Genomic DNA, 13622 nt, shown 5'->3' with positions numbered 1-13622 from the left:
ATCCACCTTCAGATTCTAACAAACTTGTTCCATGGAGTCGTCTGCATCTGCTATGTGTCGAACTACTTCTTCTGGGCTTTTCAAAGAAGGGCATGAAGAACCTCCTCGACTTCTTGGCTTCCTCCGCCTCCAACTTTCGTCTCTTCCGTCCTTCATCTCCCCTTTCCTTCTTCTTCGTGAAGAAATGTTTCATGGTCTTTTTACACAATGCTCTGAAATAAGTACATGGCACATTTAATAAGAACATTAGATTTCATAGATTTTGCACAAAATTCTAGATTACCTCCCTAGTTTGCGCGGGAAAATGGCCTTACTGCCAGTTGGCACTGAGCAGTGGTACTGTGAGGTATGTGGTCATGTAGCGCCCAGCACTGTATTTTTACCGAATAATTTATATAAGTGGTTTAACAATCTGGCCATCCTCATGCTTCTCATTCATGATAATCAAAGACAGATCATAGATCTGAAGAAAATTATTTTTTCACTATCAGAGGATGGCTTGTCCGACTTTAATAGAAACTGCTCTGTGTCGCCCCCCTATCACGTGACGCTCAGGACACATGCCATACCTGCCATACCCTAGATACGCCACTAACTCTGTCTCATCATTATTTAATATCCGGTGCACCATGATGGTGTCGCCTGCGAATTTGTAAATTGAATTAGATTTGTACATGGTTGCACAGTTGTGGGTGCACAATGTGTAAAGAAGAGGGCTGAGAGCACAACCTTGTGGAGCACCAGTGTTCCAAATTACCTGAGAAGATGGTTTATCCCCTATCCTCACTGACTTGGATCTGTTGGTCAGGAAGTCGAGGATCCAGTTGCAGAGATGATGAGAGACTTAAATAGGGTATGTAACAGAACCGTTTTTCTCTTGCTGAAAATGTCAAATACTCAAATACTAGGTGGCATAGTTTTTCTTATCTCATTATGTTTTGCATTAATGTCTTTAAAAAAAAAAATTCTTGTCTTGAAGAATAAGTTTTTGTGTGTTGTCTGGATGTATGTTCCTGTGATGATGCCACCAGGAAGGTTTTCATTGGACCTCGCCATACTTGTGAAAATGATAATAGACACAACTATAGCGGACTTTGAGGTGAGAGGGGGAGATTTTTAGGGGTGGTGAATGCCTCGAACCCGCTGCCTGGGGAGGTGGTGGGGAGGTGGAGGAGATAGAAATGAAAGCAATGTTCAAGGGCCTGTTTGTGCGCTGTTCCAACCTTAGTGAGCTCCATAATCGATTATATGAGTCCAGTGTCGAAGACGGCAGTGGAGTTGGCTGGCCACATAGTCATGGGTATAGAGTGAGTAGAGCAGGGGGCTGAACTGCTCCCTGACAGATGCTCTTGTGTTGTTGGTTATCAAGGAGGTGCTGATACCATTTCATGCTTATTGTGGTCTTCTGATGAGGAAGTCGAGGATCAAGTTGCCTGGGGGAAGCAGAGACCAATTCTTCAAATGTTTTGATAGGTTTGGAGGGGATAATGGTGTTGAACACCAACCTGTAGTTGGTGAAACAGCCTGACTTATGTGTTGTTATTGTCCTGGTGGTGCAGTGCTGAGTGGAGGGCCAGCGAGATCACATCCGCCGTTGATCTATCGTGGTGGTAGGCAAACTGTAGCGGGGTTAGGTCCTTGCTAAGTTGTAAGTTAATGTGGAAGGTGTAATGTGTAAATTTAAAGAATTACATTTTTTGAAGGCATATAAACACAACAGGAAAATGTATTCATCTATGGCTGAGAGGAAAAATTAAATATTAGAGTTTCAATCCTGCGAAGAGGCTTTTGAAGCTGTCAGAAATTATGATCAGCCTGACGGTTGGGAGCATTTAGACCAGCAACCGATGCCCGAGGCTTTGATAAAGAAAGAAATGCCAGCTGGACGAGGAGAGTGTACTGGAGCGCAACAGGCTGCAAGAACTTTCATACAGATGTACAAAGGAAGAGGCAGAGGAAGAGTCCCGTCTCAAAACATCACCTATCTTTTTTCTCCAGAGATGCTGCCTGACCTGCTGAGTTACTCCAGCACTTTGTGTCTATCCCTTGTATGAAGGAAAGGCCAATCTGGATCCGTTAGAGGCATCGACAGAAGATGGAGAGACAGAACATTCCAGAGGGATTGTCTCCATGGTGGGTGGGGGAGGGGGGGTGGGGGAGGGCGGGTGGGGGAGGGGAGGTGGAGATGGGGCAGGGAGTGGGGGAGGGGGGGGTGGTGGAGGGGGGCTGGGGGGGTGGGTGGGGAGGGGGGGAGGGGGAGGGCGGGTGGGGGAGGGGGGAGGGGGAGGGCGGGTGGGGGAGGGGGGATGGGGGAGGGGGGGTGGAGATGGGGCAGGGAGTGGGGGTGGTGCTGGGGGGGTGGGTGGGGAGGGGGGGTGGGGGAGGGGGTGGTGGAGGGGGGCTGGGGGGTGGGTGGTGAGGGGGGGTGTAGTGGGGAGCGGGGGGGTAGGTAGGGGGGCGGGTGTGGGGTGGACAATAGACAATAGGTGCAGGAGGAGGCCATTCAGCCCTTCGAGCCAGCACCGCCATTCAATGTGATCAAGACTGATCATTCTCAATCAGTACCCCGCTCCTGCCTTCTCCCCATACCCCCTGACTCCGCTATCCTTAAGAGCTCTATCCAGCTCTCTCTTGAATGCATTCAGAGAATTGGCCTCCATTGCCTTCTGAGGCAGAGAATTCCACAGATTCACAACTCTCTGACTGAAAAAGTTTTTCCTCATCTCAGTTCTAAATGGCCTACCCCTTATTCTTAAACTGTGGCCCCTTGTTCTGGACTCCCCCACATTGGGAACATGTTTCCTGCCACTAACGTGACCAACCCCTTAATAAGCTTATACGTTTCGATAAGATCTCCTCTCATCCTTCTAAATTCCAGTGTATACAAGCCTAGTCGCTCCAGTCTTTCAACATATGATAGTCCCGCCATTCCGGGAATTAACCTAATAACCTACGCTGCACGCTGCCGAATGGGGAGATCCCGAGTAGCATCCCTGCATTCCTTCACAGATAATGTCATGGAGTCATACAGACTCTTCAGCCCAACTTGCCCACACCAGCCAACATGTCTCAGCTACACTAGTCCCGCCTGCCTGCATTTGGCCCATATCCCTCCAAACCTGTCCTATCCATGTACCTGTTTAACTGTTTCTTAAACGTTGGGGTAGTGCCTGCCTCAACTATCTCCTCTGGCAGTTTGTTCCATACACCCACCACCCTTTGTGTGAAAAAGTTACCCCTTAGATTCCTATTAAATATTTTCTTCTTCACCTTAAAACTATGTCCTCTGGTCCTCGATTCCCCTACTCTGGGCAAGAGACTGTGCATCTACCCGATCTATTCCTCTCATGATTTTATACACCTCTATTAGATCACATTATCGTCCTGCTCTCCAAAGAATAGAGTCCCAGCCTACTCAACCTCTCCCTGTCGCTCAGACCCTCGAAATCTTCTCTGTACCATTTCCAGATTGGCAACATCTTTTCTATAACATGGTGCCCAGAACTGAACTCAATACTCGAAATGTGGCTTCACCAACATGTTATATAACTACAACATGACCTCCCAACATCTATACTTAATACTCTGACTAATAAAGGCCAATGTGCTATGTCTTTTTGACCACCCATTCTACCTGCGATTTCACCTTCAAGGAACCATGCACCTGCACTCCTCTACTCTACAACATGCCCCAGAGTTCTACCATTCACATTGTAGATCCTGTCCATGTTAGACTTCCTAAAATGCAACACCTCGCACTTTGTATTGAATTCCATCAACCATTCCTCAGCCCACCTGGCCAACTGATCAAGATCCTGCTACAATTTCTCACAACCATCTTCACTACCTGCAAAACCACCCACTTTTGTATCATCTGCAAACTTGTTATTCTTGCCATGTACGTTCTCATTCAAATTTTTGATATAGATAACATACAGTAACTGGCCCAGCACCGAACAATGAAGCTCACCATTAGTCACAGGTCTCCAGTTCTATAAGCAACCTTCCACCATCACCCTCTGCTTCCTTCCATGAAGCCAATTTTCTATCCATTCAGCTATCTCTCCTTGGATCCCATGTGATCAAACCTTCCAGAGCAGCGATGGCAGCGCTGGACCTGGAGCTCAGGGAATGGAATGCTGTTGGAAAATTCTCATGAAGTTTACAGCTACGAGGTGCTGTTGCTACCATGTGGAATCTTGTTGAATGCTTTGCTGAAGTCCATATGTACAACATCTACAGAGATGTTTGATCTCTTCATGTCTCAACGCTTGCCCTCTGTTATCAGACTTCTGAATGGTCCTTCCAGAAGCAAGGATACTGTTCGATTCACCTCTACCCCATTGCGGACATTGGTCTTTGTCTCTAAACTGTTGTGCTACAATGCTGAGAGCTATATTTTGCACTGTATCTTATCCTTTGTTCTACTTATTGTACTTGAGTTTGACAATTGTATTTATGTATGGTATCTAATCAATTTGGATAGCATGCAAAACAAAGCTTTTTACTGTGCCTGTGTGACAGTACGACATGTGACAGTAATAAAGCTAAACCTTACTTAATGTCAGCTGAGAACTTTCACTAAACTGCGCTTGTTAATCTGTGCAAGGGTCTGACGTTGGGAATGTTTCCTGTGTTGGCCAGCTCTGGCCAGTGTAGTCTGTACACAGTGCTGTGTGCTGCAATAAACAGCTCACTCCTACCACCTTATGGTGACTGTGTCAAACTCTCACTCAGTCCTTTGCATGAGTCAGAGTTGTATAGCACAGAAACAGGCCCTTCTGTCCATCATGTCCTCGTTGACGTTTAGGCCACCCACATTGATCCCATTTACTTGCATCAGTACTATGTACCATACCTTGCCTGTTTAATTGTCTGTCTAAATGCCTCTTAAATCTCTTAGGGACAGAACCTTTATCTCGGGATGGAAAATTCAAAACTAGTAGGCGTAGCTTTAGGTGAACGGAGCAAAGTTTAAAGGGTAATATGCAGGGCATGTTTTTTTACACAGATGGATGCTAGGAACGTGCCGCTATGGGTGTTGATGGAGGCAGATACGATAGTGGTGTTCAAGAGAGTTTGGGATCTGCACATGGATATGCAGAGATGCAGAAAACATAAAGCTTTTCACTGTACCTTGGTACCCATGACAATAAACTAAACTGAAACTGGAGGGCTATGGATGATGAACAGACAGATAAGAGTGGGTCTTGACATGTTTTGTTTTGCACAGATATCGTGGACCAAAGGGTCTGTGTTTATGCTGTTCAGTTCTAAATTCTAGTGACTGTATCTGACTCCACCACCTGCTTTGGCAGCATGTTCTAGATAACAACTACTGTCCACGTAAAAATCTTACATCTTAGATCCCCATTAAAACTCCTTTCTCTCATTAACTTGTTCCCCCCTTTTATTCCCGCCATAACACTGTCTGATCACAAGTTGCCATATTTCACTCAGAAGCTGTGGATCATTGACCCCCATCTCCTGCACTACCTTTGTTCTGTGATTCCAGACAAACTGTCACTTCCTGCATCTAGTTGTTATGAGCAGTGAACCGACTGATGGTTTCCCCTCAAGCCCTTGCCGGGTCCACTACTCGTGTAAGTCCAGACGGTTGCTGAGTTTCCTCCTGCCTGCCCACATAATTTCGAATTAATCCATCCCTGATCCCTCCATCCCCGGACTTTAAAAAAAATAAAAAATTCCAGTCAGTACAATACAACAGATTGACCATACAGTTGTGAAAGTTAAATAGTGCGAAATCATTGTATCAAAATAAAACAATATAATCACACATGATATTTTCTGACCGAAAAAAAGGTGTAGGCAGAGGCCAAAGCTTATTGTGCCTACTCATAATACTTAACAAAATATAATTTAAAAAACACAACATCATAAGTCAGAAGCAGATAAACAAAACATAGAAACACAAATATAGTCAAGAACCATCATTTCTGTCATGTCAGTCATTTCTCAGTGCTGATCATATATTTTGCATCTTTCAAATATAATATATTTGAAAAATTTCTTGAATTTACGCATATTACTACACTCTTTTAATTCATTGTTGCAACTATTCCATAAATTGACTCCTTTAACAGTCAAAAGTCTATTTTTCACATTTGTTCTGACCCTCTTTTTCAAATATATAATTTCCCCTGAGTGGATACCTGCTCTCCCTCACTGAAAACAAACCTTGGATACAGTCAGGAAGTGTTCTTTCTTTTGCTCTAAACATTATTTGTAGAGTATTAAAGTCTACTAGGTCCATAAATGTATGGCATATGATTTCATAAATAATGGGTTGGTTGGGTCATTATAACCAGCCTTATTGACAATTCTTATAGCTCTTTTTTGCAATATAAAGATTGAATTAGTGCTAATTTTGTATGTGTTTCCCCATACTTCCACACAGTATGTAATATATGGAATAATGAGTGAGCAATATAAAGTAAACAGTGAATTTTGATTCAAGATGGCCTTAGTTTTGTGCAGTATTGCAATGGATTTAGACAGTTTTGATTTGATATGTTTTATGTGAGGTTTCCAACAGAGTTTATGATCTATGATCACTCCCAATAATTTATTTTCATACACTCTTTCAATTTCTACATCATTAATCATGAGTGTTACCTCCAAATTTATTTTTCAATTTCCAAACATGATAAATTTTATTTTACTTAGATTTAATGACAATTTATTAGTATCAAACCACATCTTTAGGGTTTCCAATTCCCCTTTAACTGTGTTCAAAGGTTGCTTCATGTTTTTCCCTGAACAAAATAAATTTGTGTCATCCGCAAATATAACTAAATGTAACAATTTTGACACCTTACAAATATTATTTATATAGAGTATAAAGAGCTTTGGGCCCAGCACCGAGCCTTGCGGAACCCCATAGGTAACCTTCATAAGTTCTGAATCAAAATTATTTACTTGAACATATTGATATCTGTTTTCAAGGTAGCTTCTTAACCAGGAGTATGTTACTCCTCATATCTTTCTAGCTTATTCATCAGTAAACCATGATCTAGGATATCAAACGCTTTTTTGAGATCTATAAATACTCCCACAGTATATTCTTTATTATCAATTGCAGTTGAAATATTCCCTACTAGTTCCATTAGCGCTAGTGAGGTAGATCTTTTAGCTCGAAATCCATACTGGTGATCACTTAGTATGTTATGTTTATCAATAAAGATTTCAAGTCTTTGTACAAATAATTTTTCTAAGATTTTTGAGAATTGGGGAAGCAGAGACATCGGCCTGTAATTTGAAAATAAATGTCTGTCTCCATTCTTGTAGACGGGAATGACTTTCGCTATTTTCATTTTGTTTGGAAATATGCCTGTGGAGAAGGGTTAATTACATATATGTGTCAACGGTTTTACTATACATTCAATAATATTTTTGACTAGTGTCATATCAATGGAATTGTAATCAGTAGACTTTTTGTTTCCGTATTTATTAACAATATCAATGACTTCATTTTCATGTACTCCACGGAGAAACATGAAGTGAGCATTTCTATCAGAGCTCTCATGTTCTAGACCTTCCTTGCTACCTGGTTTAGTAATCTCATTTGCTAAGGTAGGCCCAACTTTTACAAAGTAGTCATTAAATTCATCAGCAACCTCTTTTATGTTATTTATAGTTATATTATGATTTTTAACAAAGTAGCTAGGGTAATCTGCTTTCCCAATATCTGTTTTAATTATGCTGTTAATCACTTTCCATGTTCCCTGAATATTACTTCTATTATTTTTCCAACAATTTGCTATAGTACTCCTTCTTGTTACATCTCATAATGCTTATCAATTTATTTTTATATCTCATATATTTATTTTCGTTTTCTTTTGTTCTACATTTTAGGAATTTCCTGTAGAGTACATTTTTCTTCTTGCATGCATTCTGCAGCCCCTTTGTGATCCATGGTTTATCTACATATTTATGCTTCCCTCTGGCTTTTTTAATGGCTAATTTTTTTCATAGAGTTCTGTTAATATAGCCAGGAATGCATTGTAGGCTTTGTCTGGTTCATCAACATAAACGTCTTTCCAGTCTTGTTTTGTTAAGTCTTCCTTAAATGCATTGATGGTTTCCTGTGTTCTGTGTCGTACCAGTTTGCGTGCATTAGTATCAGCTTTGAATCTAAGGTCATTCTGCAGAATGGCAAAGACTGGTAGGTGGTCATTTATATCATTTATAAGCAATCCACCCAGCAGTTCTCTATCAATTACGTTTGTAAATGTGTTATCTATCAATGTTGCACTGTCTGTTGTTATTCTACTTGGTTTTATAAGCATGGGATATAGGCTAATGCTGAATATTGTGTTAATAAAATCTAGTCTTTGTGTGACCTTTTGGGTTTAACAAATTGATATTGAAATCACCACATATAAATATCACCTTATTATCAATAATCTTATCATACATTTCAGCTATCTTATCATTAAATTGATCAATGTCTGATTCTGCTGTTCAATATACACAACTTAAGATTATATTTTTGGCTTTTTCCACATCAATTTCAATAGTTATACATTCCATTATATTGTCTATGGTTGTTGTCATGCTGCCTTCAACTTTGCATTTGCGGTCTGTATCAACACACAGGGCAACTCCCCCTCCTCTTTTGTTGGTCCTATTTATACAAAACATCTCATATCCCTCCAGTTCAACATCAACATTTTGGTCTCCACTAAGCCAAGTCTCAGATATTGCAATTACATTGAACCTCTTTTCAAATTGTCTCAAATATTCTTTGATTTTTTTTCAAAATTGGTGTAGAGGCTTCTACTCTACAGTAGAATTAATAAGTGTATTAATGATAATACTCCTTGCAGTTTCACATTACAGTTGAACTGATCTTCAGTGTAGTATTCACAGTAGTTGATGTTGTTGTAGAAATGGGTCTCTGCGTCAATGCCATTCTCAATGTCATACAATTTATGCTCTGTATAGTCGAAAGTCTTAAAGCTTAATTGTTCACATTTATGTAAGTTGTGCAAACTTTCCACATCATTTGAATTATTGGCTATAAACTCATCCTCAGTATTTCCAAATGGAAATAGACAATTTCTCTGTGTTGCTCTAATCCTTCCCATCAAATTATCAGGGTCTTCAGATCCAATACTAGATTTTAATTAAGGCTTCTTTCATTAATTCAACATTAGCCCTATGCACTGGTGTGGCACAACCAAACCAGCATGGTTGGACAGAGCTTCCTGTGATGTGGAACTGGTCTCTGAAGAGGCAGCAGAAGAGATTTAAAGTGAGCCTTCAAAGGGGCAGGATAAATCCTGGATGGGAGGTGTGCTGGGCCATAGTGGGTGTACAGAAGGAGCTGCTGGAAATGGTAGTTGAGAAAGGTACTTTTGCAACATTTAAGAAACATTTAGACAGGTACATGGATAGGACAGGTTTAGAAGAGTATGGGCCAAACGCAAGCAGGTGGGGCATGTTGGTTGGTGTGGGCAAGTTGGGCTGAAAGGCCTGTTTCCATGTTGTATGACTGACTCTGTGACACAAGCTGCCTTGGTGACTTCACCGCTCTTTATGTTATCTCATCTTTGTTGACAATGTTGTGTCTATGCCCCTCAGACATTCTGGCAGAGACGTCCTTGGTACCAAGAAATGGGAGACTCACGAGTGAGGGATTTGATGTATAGGTATCGTGGTGCATAGATAGAACTCTATGGGCTAGTGGAATCAAGGGATATGGGGAGAAGGCAGGCACAGGGTATTGATTGGGGACGATCAGCCATGATCACAATGAATGGTGGTGCTGGCTCGAAGGGCCGAATGGCCTCCTCCTGCACCTATTTTCTATGTTTCTATGAACACTGTATATGGTGACATTATTCCTCTTAATGCACATTGTGTGCACTACGACACACAGATATGAAATCCCTCACAAGTGAACGTTGATTCAGGGAACTACAAAAAAAGACACAATATGCTGAATGAACTCAACAGGTCAGGCAGTATCTCTGAAGAACATGGATAGGTATTATTTTGGAGTCGTGTCCCTTCTTCAGACCGGTGTTAGGGGGGGGGGGGGTGAAGCGATCCTGTCCCAAGGAGATGTGCAGTTTCTTATATTTCTCACTTTAAGGCCCTGTGTCCTGGCGGCACTGGAGCGATGAAATAGGGGTTGGCCACCATCCTGGGAAGAAAAGAACATGTTTTTTCTGGTGGAGAATCAAGAGATGGAGATGCCATCTTAAAATAGGAGCTGGGGGTGACTAGAGGAAGCTCTACACACAAGGGTAGGAGGCAACAAAAGCATTGGGTGTGATGTTTGGGGGAGCGATTGGAATTAAAACAAAATGGACACAAAACGTTGGAGTGACTCAGCCGGACAGGCAACATCTCTGGATAGAAGGAATGGGTGACGTTTCGGGTCAAGACATTGCTTCAGACTCCGTCTCCAGGCTGAAGAAGGGTCTCGACCAAAAACGCCACCCATTCATAGATAGGTCAAAGGGGGATAAATGGGGCGGTGTGAGATGTTTTGTAAACTGATAACTAATTGCGTGGTTCTCCGTGAAGATAACGTGAATTTGTGTAGTTAAAATGTTACCCCTGTGTACTAATGTGAAATTCTTGTAACATGAATGGGTGGAGGTTGGGTTAAAGACAGTCCGACACTAAGGGCGACTCGGCGTGACCATGGGCTTTGGGAACGACTGGGGTGAAGTCAGAGTTGAGAGAAGGAGCGGAGGGACGGGAGGCGAGTAGGGAGGGGGGGGGGAGGGGGAGGGGGTGAATGAGCGCGTGTCAGCTGGAGAACTACAAGGGGCTCAGATCTCAGGATGCGAATTCTAACTGGGCGGCACAGCGCTGCAGCTGCTGCCTTTCAGCGCCAGAGACCTGGCTTCGATCCTGACCTCGGGTGCTGTCAGTGTGGTGTTTGCACATCTTCCTGTGACCAGGTTTGTTTCCTCTGGGTGCTCCGGTTTTCTTCCACATCCGAAAGACGTGTAGGTTTGCAGGTTAATCAGCCTCTGCAAATTGTCTCTAATGTGTCCGATAGAATTAGTGGACGGACATTCAATCACTGGTCGGCGTAGATTCGATGGGCCTGTTTCCACACTGTTCCCCTAAACTAAACTAAACTAAACTAAACTAAACGAACTCTCAATTAAAGATCAGATCTGAGCAGTCGCGAGCGGTGTGCGAGTCAGCCTGGAGTTTCACCGAGTTTGCTGACAGGGAGAGATCCGTGAGCGGGACCAACGTGAACCGGGCTGCTAAATATAGCCGGCGAAAGCGCTGCGGTCAGCCCGCGGCTCGGAGCCAGCTAGGCCACATGACCTTGTATAGATATCAGGGCCCTGACAGGAGAGGGAGACCGACAGAAATAACACTGGTCCACGTGGCCGTCCCAGACACGGGAGATTAAATAACAAATTGCTTGACACTCACTATCTGGTAACTGAAACGATCTGAACTGTAAACGGTAGAGGTGCTGACAGGGTTACTGGCTTCCAGCGTGCCTCGGAGCGTTACACTCGCGACTCTGGGTCGAGAGGAGATGCCATGGTCCGCGAACTGACACCTCAGACCCCGGCCCACCGGAGGCGACTGCGTGCCCACCGCCCTCGGCAGCTTCACAGTCCACATCCGATAAATGTCAGTCACTTGTGGCACACTGCGAGAGAGGTGGCACGGTGGGAGGAGTGGTACTGAGGGATCGCCGCACCATGGGAGGGGTAGAACTGAGGGAGCGCCGCACTATGGGAGGGGTGGTACTGAGGGAGCGCCGCACTATGGGAGGGGTGGTACTGAGGGAGCGCCGCCCGGTGGGAGGGGCAGTTTATAAGTGAGAGGGTTAGAATGCGTTAGTGAATGTATTGGTCAGAGAGAGATGGCGTGTCAATGAGAGAGAAAGAAGCGTGTTGGTGAATTCGGAGAGTGTACCAGTGAATTGGGCTTTATGGAGGGATGGAGGCAGTAAAATAGAGGACCAAAGTAGGGAACACGAGAAATTGTGCATCACCGAATAGTATTAAACTAATTTTTGAGATGTGCGCGATGGAGTGTGTTCGTGAAAGAGGGGGGAGAGATGGAGTGTGCCAGTAGAGATAGCTGGAGCTTGTCAGTGAGAGAGATGGAATGCGTATGTGTGAGAGGGAGAGAGTGGCGGAGTGTGTCACAGTGAGAGATGGACTGTAGTGAGGAGAGGGGAGTGAAGTGTATCAGTGAGGGGGTTGGTGTTGGTTTACGTGAGAGGGGAGAGCACCAGTATAAGGGGTATTAGGGAAGGGCACCAGTAAATGGGAAAGTAATGGAGGGGTACGGGGCCGGGGCCAGGGCCAGGAGGGGCTCGCTCCGGTTAGTTTCACGGCCGACTCCTCCCTCCATCCGTTGCAACTCCACATAAAGACCAGGAACTGGCGGGATGTCTCAAATTCAGAACGGATGTCACAGAAACTGGACAATCTCAGTTGATGCCGCAGTTCGGTAGATCCAGCGAGAGGGGGCCCACTCAAAGCTGAGCCAAGTGTTCGCGGCTACTGATTTGACGGAGCGGACACAGTCCACTGGCCACTGGGCCCGGCCATTCCAAATTACATCTGAAGCAACATCAGAGCTTCTAATGCAAACCAAAGCTTCAATCTTAAATTGGAAGGAAACAAAAAAACGCAGGAGTAACGCAGGGGGTTAGGCTGCATCTTAGTTTGGTTTAATTTATTGTAAGTGTATTATAAAGTGGAGGGGTAGATAAAAAGTGGGGGAGAGAGGAAGGAGAGAGATGGCAGATAAAGAGAGAGGGGGAGAGAGAGAGAGAGATATGAAGTGCTGTTCCTCCAATTTGCGTTTGGCCTCACTCTGACAATGGACCCAGGACCCAGGCCTGAAGGTCATTATGGAAATGGAAAAGGGAGTTAATATGTTTGGCAACCGGGAGATGTGCATGCTGCAGTTCCTTCCTACACATTCGTTGGCAGGAGTCTGTGTTTATCGATGCATCATTTCACTGGCAGTTGTTGAATAGTCTCTTATTTAAACACCAACCTTTCAATGCAAGTCTTTAGATAAGAAATGGCTACTAATTGAGCTATAGTTGAGTAAACGCAAAACCCAAGACAATTGCACTGTCTCTGTTCTCTTTATCTGCACATATCGAGCCTCGGCCTGTCTTCAGCTCAGTGGGACGGGCGGGTTGTCAGCACTCCTCCTGTACGCTTTGTTCTTCCTATTTTCTCAGAAGTGGGTTTCTTTTATTGCTCCCTCGGCCATGCATGAACGAACAGACTGCATGTTCCTCCAGTTTGGAGCTGGCCGGCCTCCTTTCTGTTCTCCCGGAGTTGAAGTCAACACGTGAAAATGCCCTCCACCCTTAAAAAGAGACGCCACATGAGTGTTGAAAGCCCAAACTGCTGACGATTTTGTTTCAACCATCCTCACGCTTACGTTGCCCTTTCCCTTGCCATTTCCCCCATAAACTCAGTGGGGTTTGCAATCCCCGATTGCTGTGGGGAAGGAGGACGCGGTCGCCTCCGAGATCCCGGCTACTGCCAGTATATGGGTCCGCTACATCACTGAAATCTCCAGTTCTCCACTCATTGTATCGCTGGCCATCTGCGAGAGCGTTCTGTGCCTAACTCGAA

This window comes from Rhinoraja longicauda, chromosome 15 (assembly GCF_053455715.1).
Source record: "Rhinoraja longicauda isolate Sanriku21f chromosome 15, sRhiLon1.1, whole genome shotgun sequence".
NCBI classification, from domain to species: Eukaryota; Metazoa; Chordata; class Chondrichthyes; order Rajiformes; family Arhynchobatidae; genus Rhinoraja; species Rhinoraja longicauda.
Note: the sequence above shows the minus strand (reverse complement) of the source record.